Raw genomic sequence first — 20520 nt, 5'->3', positions numbered from 1 at the left:
ATATATACCACAATTGAATATGAAAGAAAACTACTCTAATTTATCTTGTGTTGTCATATTTTAATCTATTTTTTATGACAAATATTTTTCATTAGGTATATTACATGAGAAAAAAAATTTACCCCGCAAAAGTGACGTAACTTTTAAGAGCAAAAGTGTTCTACGGTTAATATTTATATCAACAATGTCTTCTATTGAACTTATTTATGTTAAAGATTTACTTTATAATGACAATAGTGAGTAATTTGTAATAAATTTAGTCTTGGAAGCAACTTGCTTAATAGTGATTTTCTGTAATCTATGAGTAAAATAATAAATTATTAACAAAATTGAAAATAGTATTTTTAGCATCTTTTTTTAATGTTAAAAACATGATTTACATCAGTTTTTCACAAGTTGGTTACTTTGGCTTCCTTCTAAATGTAAAAAAAATGTATAAATTCTTAGTTTATAGTGTTTTTTTACTCTTAATCATTGCAGTGACATTGCAAAAACATCACAATGGGAGGGGCATTTAGAGAAAGGTCCAGATCCAAACTACTTCAAAAAGAAGGTCAAGTGATGTCGTCACCCCAGACAAAAACACCATCAAGAATTAAAAAAAAAAAAAAATCTTCAAAAATAAAATAGACAAGTGAAGATGTGAAAAGTGACGGACATGCTGGTGCCAGCGGTAATTGGAGCACTGAAGACCACCCCCATCCCCCAAGCCTCCAAAACGGGGTAAATAAATAAATAAATAAAGAGTGTGAGAATGGCTCAGAAGAACGGCGTCTGTCCGTGATGGCGTGGTTGTAGAAGCCGCTCGGATAGGCTGCAGAACTCTCAAGCTCCCAGAGTTCTGGTAGGAGATCTGAGCTTGAATGGCAACCGCCAACTTAGAAGGGAGTTACTCTCCCGCTATGTGTGTTGTAGGCGAGTTGCTTTTGTTCTTTGTTTTGACAACCGGTTGAGTTGTGCAAGCATGGAGTCGCATGAGAGTTAATGCCAAGCTGTCTAAAGCTGGTAAACATCCATACTCTACTCTAAATAACAAGCTTCTTTTGCTTCTCCTTATAAGGCCAGGAAAACGGTAGTTAACACAGGTTGCGACAATTTCTGTTTGATTTGTGCTTAAGCATGCGCCACAGAAAGGAATGCATCTTCAATTTAGATGATGTCATTCGCAGATTAGGAACCATCATCAAGGGGGAGGACGGGGGTGAGTTAAAAGGAAATTTCCACAACTATGGATGGGAGTGACCTGAGAGACACTCGCTGGCTTATTGGAGCCACCTGAACCCCGGATAGGTCTGAAACAAGAGTGCTTTGTTGACAAGCCATCACTCAGAGACATTGGCCAGGCTTTCAGCAAACCTTAGACCCCTCTACCTCCACAAACCCCTGTGACACACACTGTCAAACTGCATCACAATGCATGTCAGCACAGTTATTAGAGTAATTGCTGATTAAATACACAATTTCCCTCTCGACGTTTGTATCAGTCTGCAAACAGCTTTTAGTCTGAATGGAGATCACTCTTGACTTCCTTTTACTGCAGCAAATTGTGTCTTTTGTTACAAATAATTTCATTTTTTTATAAACACAAAGCATGCTTTACTTTGACCCTAAAAATCTGAGATAATTACACCACTTCTTTGACTTCAAATGCTCAGTTTGTGTGCGCTCTGGACACACATGAGAAAGATGAAAAATCACAGGGAATGATTTTTCTTGGAGACCTGCTGATGGATAAGTGGACGATACGCCGTGGACAGGTAGCTATGAAAAATTGCTCTAGTTATGCCTGGAGACAGTCTGACATCTCAGAAATTCAAAATGGAAAAATTCCTTGAAAGCTTTTCTGACAGTCTTTCCCTCCTTGGTGGAGATAACAAAAGCATATTCACATTTTTTTAGGTTTTGTTTTTATTTATTTATTTCAGGGAATAAAAAAACCTGTAGGTGATGATGTGTTGAAAAATGTAATGTTTTGCCACTAAACCTATTTAGCCTGAAGAACTGGGTTTCCTTTGAGCATGTGATGCACCAAAACTTGGGTTAAAACATTTCTAAGAAATGACTCAAGAGTATATAAAAAAATCATGAAAGAAGTTTTCTTCGTCGATCTTGTTGGAATAATAATGTGGGCTTTTTTTTTCAGGAGTTGGGCTTGGTCCCTTAGCTCCTGTTAAATTATCTTTGAATGCTGCAGGATACCAAAACATTTTGGACAATGCTCCCAACCTAGTGGGAACAGTTTGGAGCGTCCTCTTCCAACATGACTGTGCACCAGAGCACAAAGCAAGGTCCATAAACACATGGAGGACAGAGTCTGGTGTGGATGAACTTGACTGGCCTGCACAGAGTCCTATTCTGAACGCCATAGAACACCTTTGGGATGAATTAGATCAGAGACAGAGAGCCAGACCTTCTCCACCAACACCAATGCGCTTTTGAAAGAATGGTCAATTTACTGGTCGATCTTCCTTCCAGTACTCACCTATGGTGATGAGCTCTGGGTCTTGACCGAAAGAAGAGATCCTGACAACAAGCGGCTAAAATGAGCTTCCTCCAAAGGGTGGCTCCCTTAGAAATAGGGCGAGAAGCTCGGTCACCCGTAGAGAGCTCGGAGTAGAGCCGCTTCTCCTCCACATTGAGTGGAGCCAGTTAAGGTGGCTTGGGCATCTAATCCGGATGTCTCCTGGACGCCTCCCTGAGGAGGTGTTCCGGGCATGTCCCACTGGACAGAGGCCCTGGGGAAGATCTAGGAGTAACTATGTCTCTCGGCTGGCCTGGGAATGCCTCGGGGTCCCCCCAGAGGAGCTGGAGGAAGTGGCCGGGGAGAGGGAAGTCTGGGCATCTTTGCTTAGACTGCTGTCGCCACAACGCAGTCCAGGATAGCGGAAGATGATGGGTGGGTCCTCCTCCTCAACCTTCTGGACAGCCTTCCCAGAGAGTTGAAGCTGTAATAGCTGCAAAAGGTGGACCGACATCATGGTGAACTCTAAGGGTTAGGAATGGGATGGCACTTCAGTTCAGATGTGAGTCAAGGTAGATGAGGGAATACTTTTGGTAATATAGAATATCTGATCAGCAGTCAAAATAATTTATTTTCTATATTTATTCAGCTGCAATTCAATCCAAACTTAGGGGTACTTTAACCTCATTTTAGGTGGTAAAAAGACTAAAAAGAAACATCTAAAGCACGAAGAGTTGTGGATAAGACCACTAAATAATGACCTAATAAAAGGTCATTTTTGGGACGATGACATTAGTTCAGAAAAGTACATGCTGAGTAGTAAGTCACTGTTTCAGAACTTTATTTTTTTTTTACCCAACTTGATGACTGGATGTTTTCTTGAAAGCTAAAAGACAAATGGTTAAGAGGAGACGTCTTCATCAGCACTTAAAGATTCGTTTTTTGTATCTTTGCTCCACAGAGGCCTTAACCTTACAGCCAAACCCTAACCCTCTCAGCCGTTTGACTTTCTTAAGCACAAGTAATGAGTTTGATCCTTTGAAAGGGAGCAACAGTAGGTGGAAACCGTTTTGGAAAAAAAATCGTCTTTCCTGCAGAGGTTTTGCTCTTCTGTGCAAAGCTAGGAGGGGATGTATGACTATTATCGAGGTCAAGCAGGACGGAAACAACAATATTTCTCACTTTGACATGTCCACACACAAAGCTTTATGCAGCTGGCCCTCAAACAGATTGACACATACTTCGATGTACACATGAATACAGACTAATAGCACACACTCAGCCAGTGGTGATGGCTTGGAGGATTGAAATATGCTTGGGAGCCTGTACAGGGATTAGCAGCTCATTTCAGTGGCTGCACAGTTGGCCTGCACAGTCTCCCAGAAGAGGCAAACAGCTGTTTGTGAGTGTTTGAGTGCATGCATGTGTGTGTGTGTGAGAGCAGTCTAGAGAGTCTGCAGAAGGGGGCATATGCTTATCAGACACCAAGAGGCAAATTTGAGATGGTCCAATATCAGCTTAAACAATACACACCACTGCACTTAACAGGAACAGCAGGCGAATCTCACCTCTCAGGAGATGCCTTATCATATTGTCCCTCACTTTACACAAGTTTGGGAGGATTTAGAAAAGCTTCAGCATGTGACGAAGCATGAAGGCATGTTTTAGAGAGGATTTAGGACGATTAAAAAAATGGACCCTTAGAGATCCAACTTAATTTTTAAAGTAAGTTCCAGCTAATTCAAAGAGATAAACACAAACAGCGGCTTACTGAAGCAGTCAGACACACAAGGCCCAGGCTTTGCTGCGATAATTAGATGTGAAACAACAGTTTTTAATTACATTTTCTATAGAACAAACTATTTTGACTCGGGATAAAATCCAGATGGACTTCATTATGAAGGAGTTCCTTGAGTGACAAGAGGTCATGTGAAGATGTGCAGTATGATTTCACAAAAATAGAAACCCGAGGTGCTTGCAGACACCTACAGTAAACATACATAAATATTTAAGTGAACTTCAGATCCTCTGTCATATTCAAACTCTGTTTTATTGACCATGGCCTCAGAGGTGAGAAGGTGTGAATTCTCAGATGTTATGACCTGCACTTAAAGCCCCCATGGCCCTTCCTGTGCTTCGCTCCCCGTGTTTATGCAGCCTCTTTTGCAGCGTTTTCATCCCACGTCTCATCTTTTTGCAATATACACAGATGAGATTTGCGGTACATTAACTTTATGCTTTGACTTACATGTGTGTTTCCAGCTGTTATTGTTGCCTGGAGTCTAAAAAGGCAGAGACTTTGTTGCTTCAGGTTAAAATTTCCTGGATTACTGGTGGGCCGGATTCTGAAATCCTAAAAACATCAACTGCCAGCTCCAAAGCAAACACTGCCAACCTCAGGTCGGAAAGGAAAAAGGAAACAAGGAGCGTATCCAGGCTCCGCTTCTCCAAGAAAACCGCTGGCGGTGTAATATAGAATTGGGGACTTATTTCCCATGCTCTCAAAGATTTTTACAAAAGTTAGAAAGAAGAAAAAAATAAATCCTCACCAGGTGATGTCACAGACTCTAATTTTACAGACAAAGGAAACCTTCAACTGTGTACTATCCACTCTTTTGTGTCAGGCACCATGACCTGTTGGGCCATTTACATGAAAAATGGGACTGGTGGTGAGCCTGGGCTCCATCTCACAGTAAGCTGTCTCTCTAATCCAATCAATTGCAATAGTGTAGGCATTACAGTACCAAAGCCGCAGCAGTGGGGGACTTTTTGTGGGGAAAGAGGGATGGTTATCGTTTTAGGACCTCCACACCAGACAAGGGTCGCTTGCTTTGCTTTTCTGGTTTCCTCTTACTGTGATGACACGATGTGTGGCATTTTGAACCTTTTTCATATAACTAGTTGGAGCAAATGGTGTTAGGAACTAAAAACAATCATCGTTTGCACTCTTGAACCTTCAGTATAAACATGCCGACTCTATGAAACGCAAGTATTTCCCAAGATTATGTTTGTTTAGACCCAGAGACAAGAAAACATAAAAGTTTGCTTAATTCTTAGGCCGGTGTAAAGTACGAATGGCCCCACCCGCCCCCGCACTCTATTACACAGCTTTAACGGAGGTTCTAATGTTGGGGCGCTGGGAATGTTTGAGACGAGTGCTGCTCTCATTGTTCCAAACACAACAGCTGGGACTTAATGAGTCCATTCCAGTGCTCACCCTTTGCTCAAGTCTGAGCTGCTTCCACGGCTTCCTCCTTATTGACCACATGACCATTGTCGCCAAGGTATTCAGTGGGTCTTAATGGTAAGACACACAAGAATGCAGCCGTGGCTGTGCTTTAGCTGCCTCACAGAGATGGTGGGAAAGCTCCTGAAACCAATTCCAACAGCTTACTTTTACCCAGACAAACCAGTGACCCCAAGGTTCACTCTGTAATTTGGGAGGAACTCCCCCCAACACAAAAAACCCTCACAGAAGGAGATTTAATCGTTTATTTATTTTATTTCTGCTTAATTTCACTTCCAAAAGTCTCAAGACAAACCTCTTTTTAATCCATTTAAAAATGCAGTTATGATTATACCAACAATTTTTAAAAACTCTGTCCTTCTTTTAGGACGGGTTCTGCACAGCAGCAGAAATTCATCAGAAATTCACCTCTGAGTTGTGGGCGGGACCAAATGCGTGGAATTTGACTGTACAAAGCAGGGATGGGCAAACGTTCTTACTCGTGGGCCACAAAAGGTTCTAAAATTTGACTGAAGGGTTGGCCCAGAAGCAGATTTGTGGCGTGTTTTGTTAATTCGGCTCTTAAAGAAAGAAATAACACAGACACAGGATCTGGATAATACAGAAGAGGATTAGGGCCATGGAGAAAAGGCCATGAAATATTCTGACTTTTTTCTCAGAAATCTGACTTTTTTCTTAGAATTATGAATTCTCTGAAATTTTCTAAGAATTTTCTCAGAATTCTGAGAAAAAGTCAATTTTCTATGACCTTTTTTTTCCCTAATCTTGATTGAAAATTACTTTAAAACAGAACATTTTGAGTTTTTATTTTAAAACTGTCGGTTTTGTTCTATTTTTTTTTTCCATTTTCACCAATGGATTGATGTCCCTTAGGGAAAAACTCAAACTCAGGTAAATTCTGGGTTTGTGAGGTTGGAATAGTCGGAAAACTGGCTGTCCGACCTGGAAATCACAATTGAATATTGGAAAAACAACAAATCTTCCAACACTCTGAATGCAGAATAACTTTCTGTACTTGAACAAAGGTGAATTTATTTGTAGTGTGCCATCTGTGAGAAGACACCTGAACTAAAATGGAAATAAAACATTAACAGTGGTAGCCAAAACTGTTGATTCCAGTTTAGCAGGCCACATATGGTCCCCGGGGTGTCAGTTCACCCAGTTAGTGTCAGGTCACCCATATATATTTTTATAAAGTGTTACCGTGACAAGTATGAAATCAAATAACAATGAACATCACTTTCCTGTTTCTCCTGTTTCCTGTTTTGCTGTGGACGCTGTGTGGCTCAGTGCTGAGCCCTAAGCACCTGAGCGCGGTTTGAAGTCTGAACTTTGTGGCTTTTCAATGCACAAAACTGCAAATCCACCAGATCAGATGTAATGTGGTGCAACTCTGCTGCTTGGCAAGGGACTCTGGGATGTTGCCATAGCTATTGAGATGAAATACACAAGTACTTTTTTAATTAAATTTAGCTTCTTTTGTAGATTTGGATGAACACCGTTACAACAATAGGGGGTCACAATATTGAAAGTCTGTGATGAGACAGTTCTTGTGGAGCCATGTAAGTAAATTCATTTTATTTTCACACTGAAGCGATTTGACTCAAACTGCTGGAAACAAGATTTTTTTTTTCCTCAAATGAATTCACGCCCATGTGGCGATGTAGGCTCATAACAGGATTGAAACTCAGCCTTACACGACTCTAAACCCTTCTTACTGTCTTTTATTCAGCATTTTGACTTCAGCAGTTGCGTCGCGGGGCTAATCGTGACGGGTGTTTGGTAGAAGTTTATCCTTGAGGAGAAAAGGAGGGCCTGTCATCCTGCCGCATATGCATACAAAGTGCTTTGCTATTTTCTTTAGGACTACAAAAACAAGACTTTATTAAGAGTCGGTAGTGCAGATGATGCTAAAGAGCCTGGAGTCACACACCCTTAACCTCGGGAATCACACAGCATGAAGCTGTTATTTGAGTCAGGTACAATTATCACGGCATGCCTGCGTTCTTAGTGAAAGCTGTCAGCTCTATGATTTGATTTACTTGTGTTGTTAAGTAATTAAAGAGGAGAAGGCTTGAATATAAAAAAGTACATGACAGAAATAGGTTCCCGTTATTTATTTATTTATTTTTTTAGCACCGCCTCAGTGAAAGATGCAACTTCAAATCTTGTAAGTTTATGAATTAGACAGACTGTAATTGCTTTCATGATGTAAAAGCAGCATCATAATTACTTTTTTAAAGAACCTTTAATTCATTTTGCTCCTTTTGTTTCATAGAGTCATCATCAGAACTCCCACTGCTAAGTAATTCCAGTCATGTGTCGTCCATACACTCTTTGAATTAGCCGGAGCAAAAGTCACGTCGTTTGACCCTGGACATGAACCGCCGGGAAAAGGGGGCTTGTTGAAAACCAAATGAGCCAAATTGATGATAACCTTTTGCCCCTGAGGTTCTTTTCAGGAGGTTTTTCCCTCCTCTCGTCTCCTGGACATGCTGTGCAAAGTGAATGACATGATATTAAAGCACTTCCTCATCAAGATTGAAAGGCATACATTCATTTTTGCCTGCAAGCAGTCAATTATTTGACAAGTACACATAATGAACAATGCAAGACTAGTCAGAATTTAATCAAAAAGGCAGAGACAGGGCCCATTGCAGATGGGAAATGATTAACACAGTTAATCAAACATCCCAGTGTTAGGTTAAACATGCAGCGAGACTATCCCATCATCTGAAATATAGATGGGATTCACTGCACATTTCAATTTTTCTATTGCCTTTTTGCCAGTGGAACATTTGCTGCTCTTGTCATGTTGACCCCTGTTTGTTCTGTTGTATTCATGGGGATATATATGACAATCGCAGGGGAAGGCTGATTTCCTGTTGGGCTTGTTGAAAAAAAAAAAATATGAAAGCAGCATAATATTTTATGTATGGGATGTTTGTTGAGAACGTGTGACATAGTCACTTGGTTAAATCATTTGATTGAGTATTTATTTATAGAAAACAGCAGGACAGGAAGCTAGCATAAACAGTTCAGGTCAAGCTAGCTAGATGTTCACTGATAACCTTCCGGGATCAATAACTCTTTTAAAAAACACTTTAAACTGGCAACAAGTGTCTCTATTGGTTTGTCTTAACGTGAACAGCAACATATAAAGGCATTTCAACAGAAAATGTGTGTGTTTAATGTTAAACTCTTTGTGCTGACGACAGACAGGTGGCTACAGCAGCTGCTAACTGCTAAATGCTAACTCCGTGATTTAACTCCTTAGGACCCGAGCTGTCCTTTGATATGCCTGTTTGACTTAAAAGAAGAATTAGATAATTAAACAAACAAAAAAACTAATAAATGGTTTTAATGATATCAGCTTGTCATGAACACTCATCAAATTCATGCTAAAACAAAGTCATCATTCATTTTTAAGAATTTTAAATGAGGACAGGAATCACATTTGGTTAAAAATGTTCAATAGCTCTAAAGATATTAAAGCTAAAGTCACTAAACTTTCTCACCTGACTAATTATCACTTATATCACAAGAAAATAGTTAGTTTTTTCCTAGTTTATATTTGCTCTATTTTTAATTGTTTATTAAAGCTACTTCAAAGAAGTGTTTTATTTAAATTTTTAATGCTGAAAGAAGGTTAATGAAATATAAATAAGGGACAAACAAATTTGTTCATTTAATTTATTCATTTTTTAAATGCGTTACGAAAGTATCGGATCGGGACTCGGTATCGGCAAATCTACAAAATCCAATGACTCAGATTTGGATCGGGCCAAAAAAAAAAAAACCTGATCGAGACATCCAAACCCAACTATATATATATATTTTTAAACTTACTTTTAACTATTATTTGGGCATTTTTAGCCAAAATCAAAAAGCCTGTAAAGCCATATTTTTTATAGAGCCGCAAATTTTCCTCTGAGTTGTCGGTGAGACTGTTAGGACGAAGGTGATCCCACAATGATATCCCATCATCCCTTTGTTTACACTCGCTCCCTCTAGCTTACAACCCCTCAAAACTCCAGGCTAATACTACTGTAGCAAAAAAAACCAGAGCAATATCAGAGCTACAATGAAGACAATTATGGATCTAAGCTAAATCCAAACCTCTACTTTTAGCCCTCCAAGTGAAGACTTAAGGGAAAAAAAGTGTCTTCAAATTCGGATGTTACTCCCACTTGATGACATCATCAATAGTCGCCGGTTGGCTACGTTAGCATGGAGCTGCTAGCACTCGGAAAAACATAATAGCACTGGTTTTATGACCTCAAAAAGGTCATGCTAAAACAAAAAATCATTATTTATATTTACATGTGAACTTCTTTACTTCAGGAAGAAAAGTGCTTCTCCTCAGTGCGACGTGGAACACTCTCGTCACAGAAGGTTAGCCCTTAAAAAGCTATTTTGGAAAACCCTACCCCTTCAAATGACCCTAGAATTGGAGGGGTAGAAAGTAGCTGCTAGCGTAAGGAAATAATTCAGATTCTTTGTCTGCAAGTGGATACATTCGAATTGGAGCAGAGCAGGGAGACTTTGACCCGCCTATCGTAGTTACGGCATCACAAACCTGAGCATTTTCAAACCGCTTGTTGTTATCAGCTCCTGATCCATCACCATCTGTAGAAAGAAATATTCAGAAACGTAAATTATTTCATGTCCTCTTGAGAAAAAATGCTACAACGATATGGTAAAGATATGATTTTCATTTAATCAATGACATTTGGTGACATGACAAAATTGAACCATATTTTTTCTCATTTTTAAAAAAAAAATTATTTAACCATTTAATTGCAGATTCTATTACTGGTTATAAGAGTGCATAACTGTTTGGCTCATAAATTGTGCTTGTACTACCAACTTTACCATTTTTTAAGGGAACATGTAAACAGAATCAATTATATTCATGCAAAGAAGAGTCGACTCCTGAAGGACCTCTATTAAAAGTCAGTCGTTTAATAAAGATAACGCTGAGGTTGTCTGTTCCATCAAACTCTTCCACTCTGACCCCTTAAAAAGAAAACACTTCCTCTTTTACCGCTGCACATAATTTGTAGTTTGACAGAAATTACATTTTTTTTCTATGATAAAAGTTTTTTTGGAGCCTGATTTCACATCCGAGGAACAAACTAAAATCAATTCCCTTCTTCTATTTCAGTCTCATAATCAGCAAAGCTGCTTTTATTTTCACGCTCAGCAGGGATGAGTGTGTCTGTTTTTCATATATGGGAGGAAAATGTGTTTAAATGTGTGTTAAGGTGGAGTTCTAGATGACTTTTGGATATTTCTCTGTCTGTTCTTGAAACAATTCATTTGCAAATACTAATTCTGATTGACTGCAGTAATCTGACTCCATTTCCTCTTTATGCATTTTCACTGTTTTTTACTTTGTAAAATTAAGTATTTTACCAAAACTACCTTTGAATTTTGTGTTAAAGCAGTAAACTTTGCAAATATTTGAGCAATATTTACTAAGGACTCCCAAGGTTAGTGTGCTAAACATTAGTAAAATATCAGGAAAACTCCATGAAATTGTGGAAGTTTGACGCAAAATGCTAAAATATACAGATTCCTGGGTATTTTTCTTCTTTTTAAACATTTCTATAAAGATTTTGTATAGTGTTTTGTGTCCTTTCTCATTTATAAGTTTCCAATTTAAAGTTTAAATTACTTATTCATTTCGGCAGACTCCATGTGTGCAAGAATTAAAGTTTTAGCAATTTCTACAAAGACCTTTTTTATTTTGCAAATTTTACCGAAAACGTTAAACAACAATTACGGCTCCTTACATGTACCATGCAGGAGAAATTAACCATGATTTCAAAGTGTCTCTTGAAAATCTGGGACAGAACAATTTAGCTCATTGTCCTCCGAAATTAGAGTTTCCCCTCCTTTGCCTTGTCTTTTCACCCATTGGATTCACGAAGAACAAACCACTAATCAAGCCAACTATTTGACTGGCTCGCTAGGATTTCATTTGGACTAATTTGGCTTAATAGGCAGCCACGTCAAATTATTGTGAATGGGTGTCGCCTCAGACTTATCAAAGAATATGCATTAAAAGAAGTGCTTTTGTTTCTGGCTGGATTTACATACAACCTTGCACATTTGCGGAATGTCTGTTTCCTGAAGTGTGCGGCTTGAAACACACCTCGGAAAAGCAATCAGCCTTCAAGAGCAATTTAGTTGGTAATATAGGCAAGTTTTGTCAAATGGAAAAACCTTCTGTAATTGTTGTTGACTTGGTAATAAGTTTAAGCATCTACAGACAGAGCCAGCATAAATTTGGCCTTTTTTATGCTTTGGTGAGCACCCTCTGTATTTAGAACTGTAATGTTTTATGGAAATAAGCTATATGTATTTAAAACTTATAATTGTGTTCCTTTATATGAGCACAAAGCAGTTACTTTTAAATTAGCAGAATTAATCTGAATTGAAGGGAGGTATGTCTGTCTACAGTGATGAATGCCTAAGTAATATTTTCCTTCAATTAAAATTTCAACCAATTATTCTAAAAGATTATTGACCTCTGAAGGGACTGATGAGGTCACATGTTTTCCTCTGTCTTTGTGGCGCCGTATTCATCTTCATTAACGAGAACAATTGCGTTTTCTGCTCATACTGGAGGGTATTACGGCCAACAGATTATCCTTTTGGACAGTTAATAGCGTTTATTTTTATTATTGTCTTCGTCAGGTGTAGCGCTGTCTTCTCTCACGTAGAATTTCTCTTTCTACCCTGTGAAATTTAAAGGTGTCCTCAACGACAAGGCAAGTTTGTATAGTATATTTCATGTACAGAGACAATAACATAAAACATTAAAATAAACTTTAAAATCTTTAAAAAAATCTTAAAGCTGGATTTAAATACTGTTTCAGCTGATCTAAGGTTTTCTGGAAGTCTATTCCAGATCTGTGGAGCATAGAAGCTGAACTCAGCTTTTCCATGTTTAGTTTTGACTCTAGGAACTGATTAAAGTCCAGATCCTGATGACCGGCTGGTACATACTGGGTCAGGAGGTCAGTCTTGTATTTTGGTGCTAAACCATTCAAAGCTTTATAAACCAGTAACAGAACTTTAAAGTCTATCCTCTGACAGACAGGTAACCAGTGTAAAGACCTCAGAACTGGACTGATGTGGTCTACTTTCTTGGTCCTTGTGAGAACCCGAGCAGCAGAGTTCTGAATAAGCTGCAGTTTCCTGATGGATTTTTTTGGTAGTCCTGTAAAAACACTGTTACAGTAATCAAGTCGACTAAAGATGAAAGCATGCACTAGTTTCTCCAGGTCCTGCTTAGACATCAGATCTTTAATCCTTGAGATATTTTTGAGATGATAATAGGCTGATTTAGTGACTGCCTTAATGTGTTTATCAAAATTTAGGTCTGTGTCTATCACTACACCCAAGTTTCTGGCCTGGTTGGTAGTTTTTAAATTGAAACTCTGCAACCTTTTTTCTTCAGCCACAAAGACAATTACCTCAGTTTTGTTTTGTTTCTAATATATATCTGTGTGTCATCTGCATAGCTATGGTAACTAGTATTGTTGTTCTTTATAACCTGGGCAAATGGGAGCATGTAGATGTTAAATGGAAGGGGCCCCAGGATGGAGCCCTGGGGAACTCCACATGTAATTTCTGTTGGTTTAGATTTGAAGTTACCAATTAACAAAAAAATATTTCCTGTTTTCCAAGTACGTCTGGAACCAGTTTAGTACTGGACCAGCGAGACCCACCCAGTTCTCCAGTAGTCTGACTATTATAGTGTGGTCGACTGTATCAAATGCACTGAGATCCAATAAAACTAGCATTGACTCGGAAATGTCAAACACAATAATCTAGTTTGTAAATGTCATGCATAAATAAAGGTTTAATATATTGTTAGTTAATTTATATATTATTGTATTATTTTATTAAAAACAACATTAAAAATTATTTTTTTTAGAAAAACACTGATAATTTCCCCCAATAAATCAAACTAAATCAGTTTGAAGCCTCTAATTGTTCGACTTGTGTTTGCTTTCCGATGTGTTACATTCAGGAATAATGTGTTTTTCTGTCATCTGAGTCATTTGAAAGTTTACCAAGCGCACATGGGGTCCACGGTGCCAAATGCCATAGCTTTTGTTTAAAAAATATGTCCACATTTGCACAACACAGAGAGTACCACACAGCAAAGTGAAGCAAATTGGAAGTGCTGGCCTCCGCTGAACCGTATTACTCGTGACCATATATCATTTTTTATAGGTCACAAGTGACGCACATCTGTTTCCACTTGGCTAAGTCTCCGTATAAAACATTTGAATAGAAATTGTTCACCTATATGTGTTGCTCCCCTGTGCTTATTTAAGCCAACATGTAACTCATACATCAAACCTCACAAAGAGCGGGGGCTATTTTGTACATGAAAGAATATTTCTGAAATCAAAGGAAAATATTGACGGGGTGCTAAGGTTCTTTAATATTTGCAACATGACACAGTTTGTTTTGAAATGATTTGTTTATGTAGTGTGGCCCCTTAAAAGTCAACTTATTTGACAGTTGTGCAAACCAGACCCTCTGTGTGTCCACACTGGACCTCCCTTTTAACTCAAAGCCCCTCATGTGTTTGACTTCTTTTTAATTGCTTCCTGTCTGCTCGCTCAATTATAACTTTGGCTCGTTAAGGGGGACCAACCATAGTAGCCTTTGCAGAACAGGGAGAGCGATTCAGAATCTGAAACTGGAGTGGAATGATGGGTTCCTTCATCATTTTAGGTTTCATCACAAACACGTCGAGGCATACGTCGGTCATACTTATTTTTTTTCCTCATTTACTGATCAGAAACATGCTGATCTAATACTAACACTGAAATCCTGATCAATTACAGAATATAAGTTGCTTCATAAATAAGCAGTGTCTTGTTGAACGATTGCAGAAACCATGAAGTGCTGCAATAGTGAAGCCAAAACTCCTAGCTGCATGGTTGCCCATGGCTATATAAATATTAAGCAAGCCTCCACTGTGCAGGAAAGCCCTCTTTGATTACGAGGCTGCTCCAAGAGCTCCATATCCAAGGAGACCATGATAGCTGGCTCCACAAAGTTGATGGAAAAATACTGCGAGCTGGGAGGACTCGCGCTTGATTTGGGACTGGTTCATGCAAATGAACTGAAAGGGACACATCATATTCCACATGATTGAGTTTCACTTTGAACTTTTTTATGGATGGAGGAAATGTGACAAGAAGTAAATAGGAAGTGGAGCAGACTGATTCTTTTATCTCCAGTCTGAATAAAACGTAGGTTCACAGAAGAAAATGAAAACAAAGGTTTGCCGTACGAATTAATTAATTTTTAGTAAGATATTGACTAGTATTCCAATTGAATCAAAGTGTTTCCCTTTTTTCAGTTCAAAAAATGTGTTTTTAAGGTCTTCTGGTAACTGAAAGAGCCGCTCCATTGTAAATTCTATGGCATTTTTCTCACATTTAAGGACGTAAATAAAGTAAATTAAGCTTAAATTTTCATTCCTGAATATTTTTTTATTCAAATTGTTGTGAATCAAGAGCAGACAAATAATTCCAGCTTGAATAAGCTTGTAGATGTGATGCCAAATCTACAATTTGGTTTTTAAAAAAAAAATTTTTCATTTTAATTAATATTTTTTAGACCACATGGCACATCAATTGAAACTGTCAAATAGGTCAAACTTTATTTAACTCATTCATAAACAATTAAAGCAAAGTTTTATGACTACAGTACCCACAATGCTCTGACAGTCCATCAAGCAATATGGCTTCTTAGATTTACCAGTTATACGAAAACAGGAGATTTTTGTGCACCGTTAACCTCAGAAAATCAATTGGACTTCATTTAGAATTACTAGAATTTATACTTAAAGAAGATTTTCTTTTTTTTTTAAATAAATCCAGGAATTTCTAATGTGCTTAGTTAGTTCTCAATTTATTTTGCTTTGTTAGATTTATAACAATATGTAAAATAAATAGCTTTTTAAAAATTTTAATTAGTAATTTATTTCTCTTTTTATTCACTGCTGACATCAGACTCTCAGCTACTACATTTTCTGCATTGATCTACAAAGTACAGGAAGTATTTTATTTTGAAAAGAAGTCATGTGGCTGTTTGTAAGTTATAAACGTTCTTATTTTAAAAAATGGCTAATTTCTATTATGCTTGTATTTTATACAGCCCAAAAATCATCAGTTCATTTATATTAATCAGAATAGTAACAATAACATAAAAACAAATCAGTGTCTTATTTTACTAAAGGGTGAAGAAAGACTCTTAAGTCTTAACGGTTGCAGACTCCTGTTCTAAAAAAAAAAAAAAAAAAAAAAAGACAGGTTTTCCATTTTGGCTAAAAAATAAAAAATAAAATAAAAACAACATAATCATAACTGGAAACGCGTTTAAATAGATCACAAGATGGTTGGATTGCAACTTCAAAAGTGTGACAAATTCTTTTTGTTCTGATGATTTGTTCCAATCAGGTAAAATTAACTTTTTCTTTTTCTCACCGTTAGACTCTGAAAAACAAAACCTGAAATAATTAAGACGGTCCAGCAGACTTTGTGACACAAAGGAGCGACTGAGCCTGAATGTTGCTTTCTTATTTGTGCTCTGAAGCATAACCTGGCCGATTCTTTGTTTGTCGTGAAGAAAAGGCACAGATTTGTCTGGGTCAGCCGCAGCCTTGTGACTGGTCATGTGTGCCTGAGATGTCAATCATGTGCAAATATTTTAGCGGACAACCGAAAAGCGTTGTCAGGAGAACAATCGAAGGTTAAGTGGGGAGCTGGAAGCCGCATGAGAAATAAGAGCGGTATATAGGGGTGGTATATACAGAAAATACGAAGGGGCTGCAACAGTTTGAGTCCTGCACTCGCAATCTGAACTTTGACAAATAAGTAAACACACATAATTAAAACAATCTCTGTCTTCACTTAATCTCAATCTCAGGAAACGTATGCAAATGAATGTGTCCTAAAAGGCTGCAGAGGCTCCTGCAGCTGTGGAACTACATGTGTTTTGAGTCTCGCCTTATAAATAAACATTCCTCCAGATATGGATGCCTGTCACTGAGTGACCTTTTATTACATCTGTTTTCTCTTCTTTTGTCCCTTGCAAAAGGGGCTATATTATTATGTAAAATTATGCTTATGAAAACAGAAAACTGCCTCTCTGCTGTGTTCACCTTCACCTGGCAAGCATGACTCAACCTCCCGTTTTCCCCACCGAGGTTGAAAGACAGTTTCTATTGAAGCCATGTGTGCAGCCACATCCTGCTCGGAGAGAATTTCTTGACCTAATCATAACATGTTCCAACTGTTTGCAAAGTGAGGAGGCAAACATGCTGCGTTTGTGGTGTTTTGGACCTATCTGAATATTCTGAGAATAAGATGGAGGCTTTGATATGAAAGGAAAATAAAAAATGATTTGCGAGGTCAATGAGAGACTGGTGACCCGATCGGGGTGTGCAGCTGGGATGGGTTCAGGCTCCTCCCTCTTGGCCCTGACTGGCGGAGGTTGTACAAGCAGGATGGATTCTTTCAGGCTTTAGAAACACATTTGAATGAATATTGTGATTTTGATAGCATTTTTGGACTATATAAATAAAATAATTTTAAATTAAAGCTGCATTTCTTGGTATTTCTTTATTTAAACAGCCTATAACATGCTATTCTTAAGCCTTTCATAGTAACCTATATCCGTATTTATATAAATGATCACATATTACCTTTGACACACTAAAGAACACTTTCTTTTTAGATATCAGCTAATTTTCCTACCTGGAAGTAAGATGCTTTGATATCTGAGGCTCCGCCTTTTTCCCCTCCTCGGGGTGCCGCCCATTTCATGATGTCATCCTAGAGTCAGTCTTGGCCGTGTGTGTCCATTGTTCTCCCACGAAAACAAACACCATACGAACTTTTGCAAAGATGAATGTGCATATTGTGCAAATCAAAGGGTTTTGGCTGGCAGCACAGACTCTTCCTGGAAGGGGCTGTTCCTCACTTTAGCCTTGTTTCCACTGAGCCATCCAGAACAGGAGGAGTAGTATGGTACGGTCCAGTTAATTCTGCCAAGCGTTTCTACTCAATTAAGCCTCCTTCCCACTGAACAGCTTGTTTTCACTGCGCATGCGTGGTGTACACCGCTAGCATTGTCGACTAGAAAAGCGACAACAATGGCGGTCATGAGGAACCTTGTGTTTTTCTTGCTTTACTTTTGTTACATCATGCAAAACAGGAGTTTAATTTAGGTTGAAAGAAGATTGCTGGTGGCTAAAAAAACTGCTATGTTTTTGCCATTTAACGTCTTCATCTCTTTCTACCAATTAGCGGGTGGCAACAGCGGCTCCGCCTCAACCACCCCATTCTATTTGTCTATGTACCTTTCAACAGATGGGGGTCCGCTAAGAGGTGTTTAATAGGTCAATTTGAGAATGGAAACGCTCAAAATACCGGATCAAACCGGACCGTACCGGACTGCTCAGTGGAAACAAGGCTTAAGTGATGTCACAATGTGAGGACGTACTTGTTTTCATGGATTAGAAGGGGCTGGTGCTCAGAGGGCAGTTTTAGAGGAATACTAAGAAATGTGTAAATTAACAAAAATACCACTTTGAGAGCTAAAAGCTAAAACAAAAAAAATTAGCAGATGAGAGCCTTCGGTTTGAAAAAGGTCAGGTTTGTGACAATAATGCGATGGGCGGGGCAAAGCCTCCCTGCCCCACTCCTATTCTAAATCATCCACTTGCAGACAAATAGATCCATGAATGTCTTCATTTTCTTCATCTGAGCTGGCATCTGGCTCAAAACTGAACAGCTACATAGGTTTAATATTTCTCGCTGTTTTTATTTTGGTGTGCTAATGTTAGCCTTAGGTTATGAGGGGCTGTAAGCTAGCGGGAGAAAGTGTAAATAAAAGATTGCTGGGATAGGGTTACTTCTGCGCCAACTCAGAGGCAAATTCTAGATAACCTCCTCTTGCTCTGCAGAAAACATGTCTTAAAAAACAAAACCGACTTTTTTTTATTTTATTTTGGCTAATCCTTATTAAAAGACCAATTTAAAATAGATACAAATATAGTTGGAGAAGGATTTTAATTTAAAAAAAATCATCACCAAAACTGATTTATTTGAAAATGAAGGTCCATTAGAAGGAGCTGAATGTGCATGATGTGTACAGTGAATCTTACATAACATGGAGACAATGAGGAGAACGCGGGTCAAAGTCACTGCGACCTCACAAAACGCTCTTCATGCTGAAAAGATACTTTTTTTTTCTCTATTGAAAAAAGACCTTGAAGGAGAAAAAAAATATTCACACAACTCAGAAGACTTTCTGGGTTAAAATAACTGCTTGGCTTGAGACATCAGTAGCAGCTTTCACACTGACCAGTCTTATAAGCCGCGGAGCCACTTTGAGAGAGGATGGGAAAAAGAAGAAAAAAGGATGACTGGTCTGTACTGCCGTGGTGCCTTTGAAGCTTGTATTACAGTAGAATGAGACCTCTGTCAGTGGCTGAATGGACTGTGCTTCTTGGCTGTGACAGAGTGTCAGCCTCTCAAACCCAAAGGGAGAGCAGTGCTGCATCTCTACGCAAAAAAAAAGACCCAAATAAAAGAGTCAATATTGATACCATCCTTTCTATACGTACGCACGGCGTGGATGATCTTTAAAGTGGGAGTTCAGCTGAGCCTTGAGACTCCATAACAAGTTGATGTGATTAGTGCGCGTTCACGACTCCGAGTCAGTGGATTTGGAGGTCCGTGTCGGGTTTTGGCGCATGCCTGCGCGCAGACGGCTCCTGCAGACGACAGCCCGCTCTCCTCTGCGCCGCACCAGCGCTGTTCGCTGGAAGCCCGCTCCGCTGCGCTCCGTGCTGCTTCCACCAACAGTCTGTGTGCGGGATCTCTTCCACAGGCGAGCCGCTGAAACTTGCCCACTGATTCAGAGGAGCCAGAGGAGCTGCGCCTTCAAGTGTTTCCCCTTCTCCCTTCAGCAGAGACTGTTGTCCCTCTCAGCCACTCATTTGTATTTTTTTTAATCTTCCAATATATATATTTTTGTGTTGAATTTTCTTCTGGTTCCTGCGCTGCTTCTTGTATGTGGCTGCACCTGGATTGACTGCGCAGGAGCGCCGAGAGCAGCTGGGCTCCGCAAAGGCGCAGATGAGTGCGTTCTGAGCGCAAAGCAACACCTTGCATGCCATGGAAGTGTGCGTCCGGCGCGGGGGGACGCGCGGGCTGAGAGGGGGATCCGCCGCCTGAGAAGCACTTTCTGTCCCACAGAAGGGGAGCATGCCTCAGACCTGCAGGAGCTCTGCAGAGGACTTCCCATCTGACTGTCATTTTTACTTTTTTCCAATTTCATTTTTATGACTTCTTCTTCTTTTTTTCAACTGCTTTTCAAGAAAGGTAAGACTCTTTTTTTCCATCACTTCTCTTTCAAAAACTTTTAGGTTAAACTTAAAAATATGATTCAACTTTTCTTTTTAAATTAAATCAAATTCTAATGATCACAAAGAACAACTTGTGATTGAAATCTCTGCGCGCGCAGCTGCCGTGCTCCACTGAAAGGAGGTTAATCAAAACGTAACCAGATGTGGATTGATTTGTTCGGCTGCCGAGCCGCCTGAAAGGAAAGTCCTCCAAAGTGGGGGCGCAGCGCGCGTAAAAGGTGAACCAAAACATGGAAAGCAGCGCCGTTTAATTGGGATTTGTGCCTCCAAAGTTGAGGAGGAGTTTGGACGTCGGTGCTGGTCACCGAAGGGGTTTAAACCCACTGATGATGGTCT

General features: G+C 39.1%; 1 protein-coding gene across 8 annotated transcripts in view; it reads left to right on the top strand.

Moving 5' to 3' along the window:
• adgrl2a (adhesion G protein-coupled receptor L2a) overlaps nt 1-20520 on the top strand; it is a 222131-nt gene that overhangs the window by 68801 nt on the left and 132810 nt on the right. For 2 of the 8 annotated variants that reach the window (XM_024278274.2, XM_024278271.2), the window contains exon 1: nt 18976-20140. The exons of 1 other annotated variant lie outside the window; for it this stretch is intronic. The gene's annotated coding sequence lies outside the window, so the exon portion shown is untranslated. Of the gene's footprint in view, nt 1-18975; nt 20141-20520 lie in introns of those variants that run through there. 5 more of the 8 variants (XM_024278275.2, XM_024278247.2, XM_036211503.1 and 2 more) reach the window with 3 other exon arrangements.

Source organism: Oryzias melastigma, linkage group LG4 (genome assembly GCF_002922805.2).
Source record: "Oryzias melastigma strain HK-1 linkage group LG4, ASM292280v2, whole genome shotgun sequence".
NCBI classification, from domain to species: Eukaryota; Metazoa; Chordata; class Actinopteri; order Beloniformes; family Adrianichthyidae; genus Oryzias; species Oryzias melastigma.
This window is presented reverse-complemented; position numbering and strand designations above follow the sequence as displayed.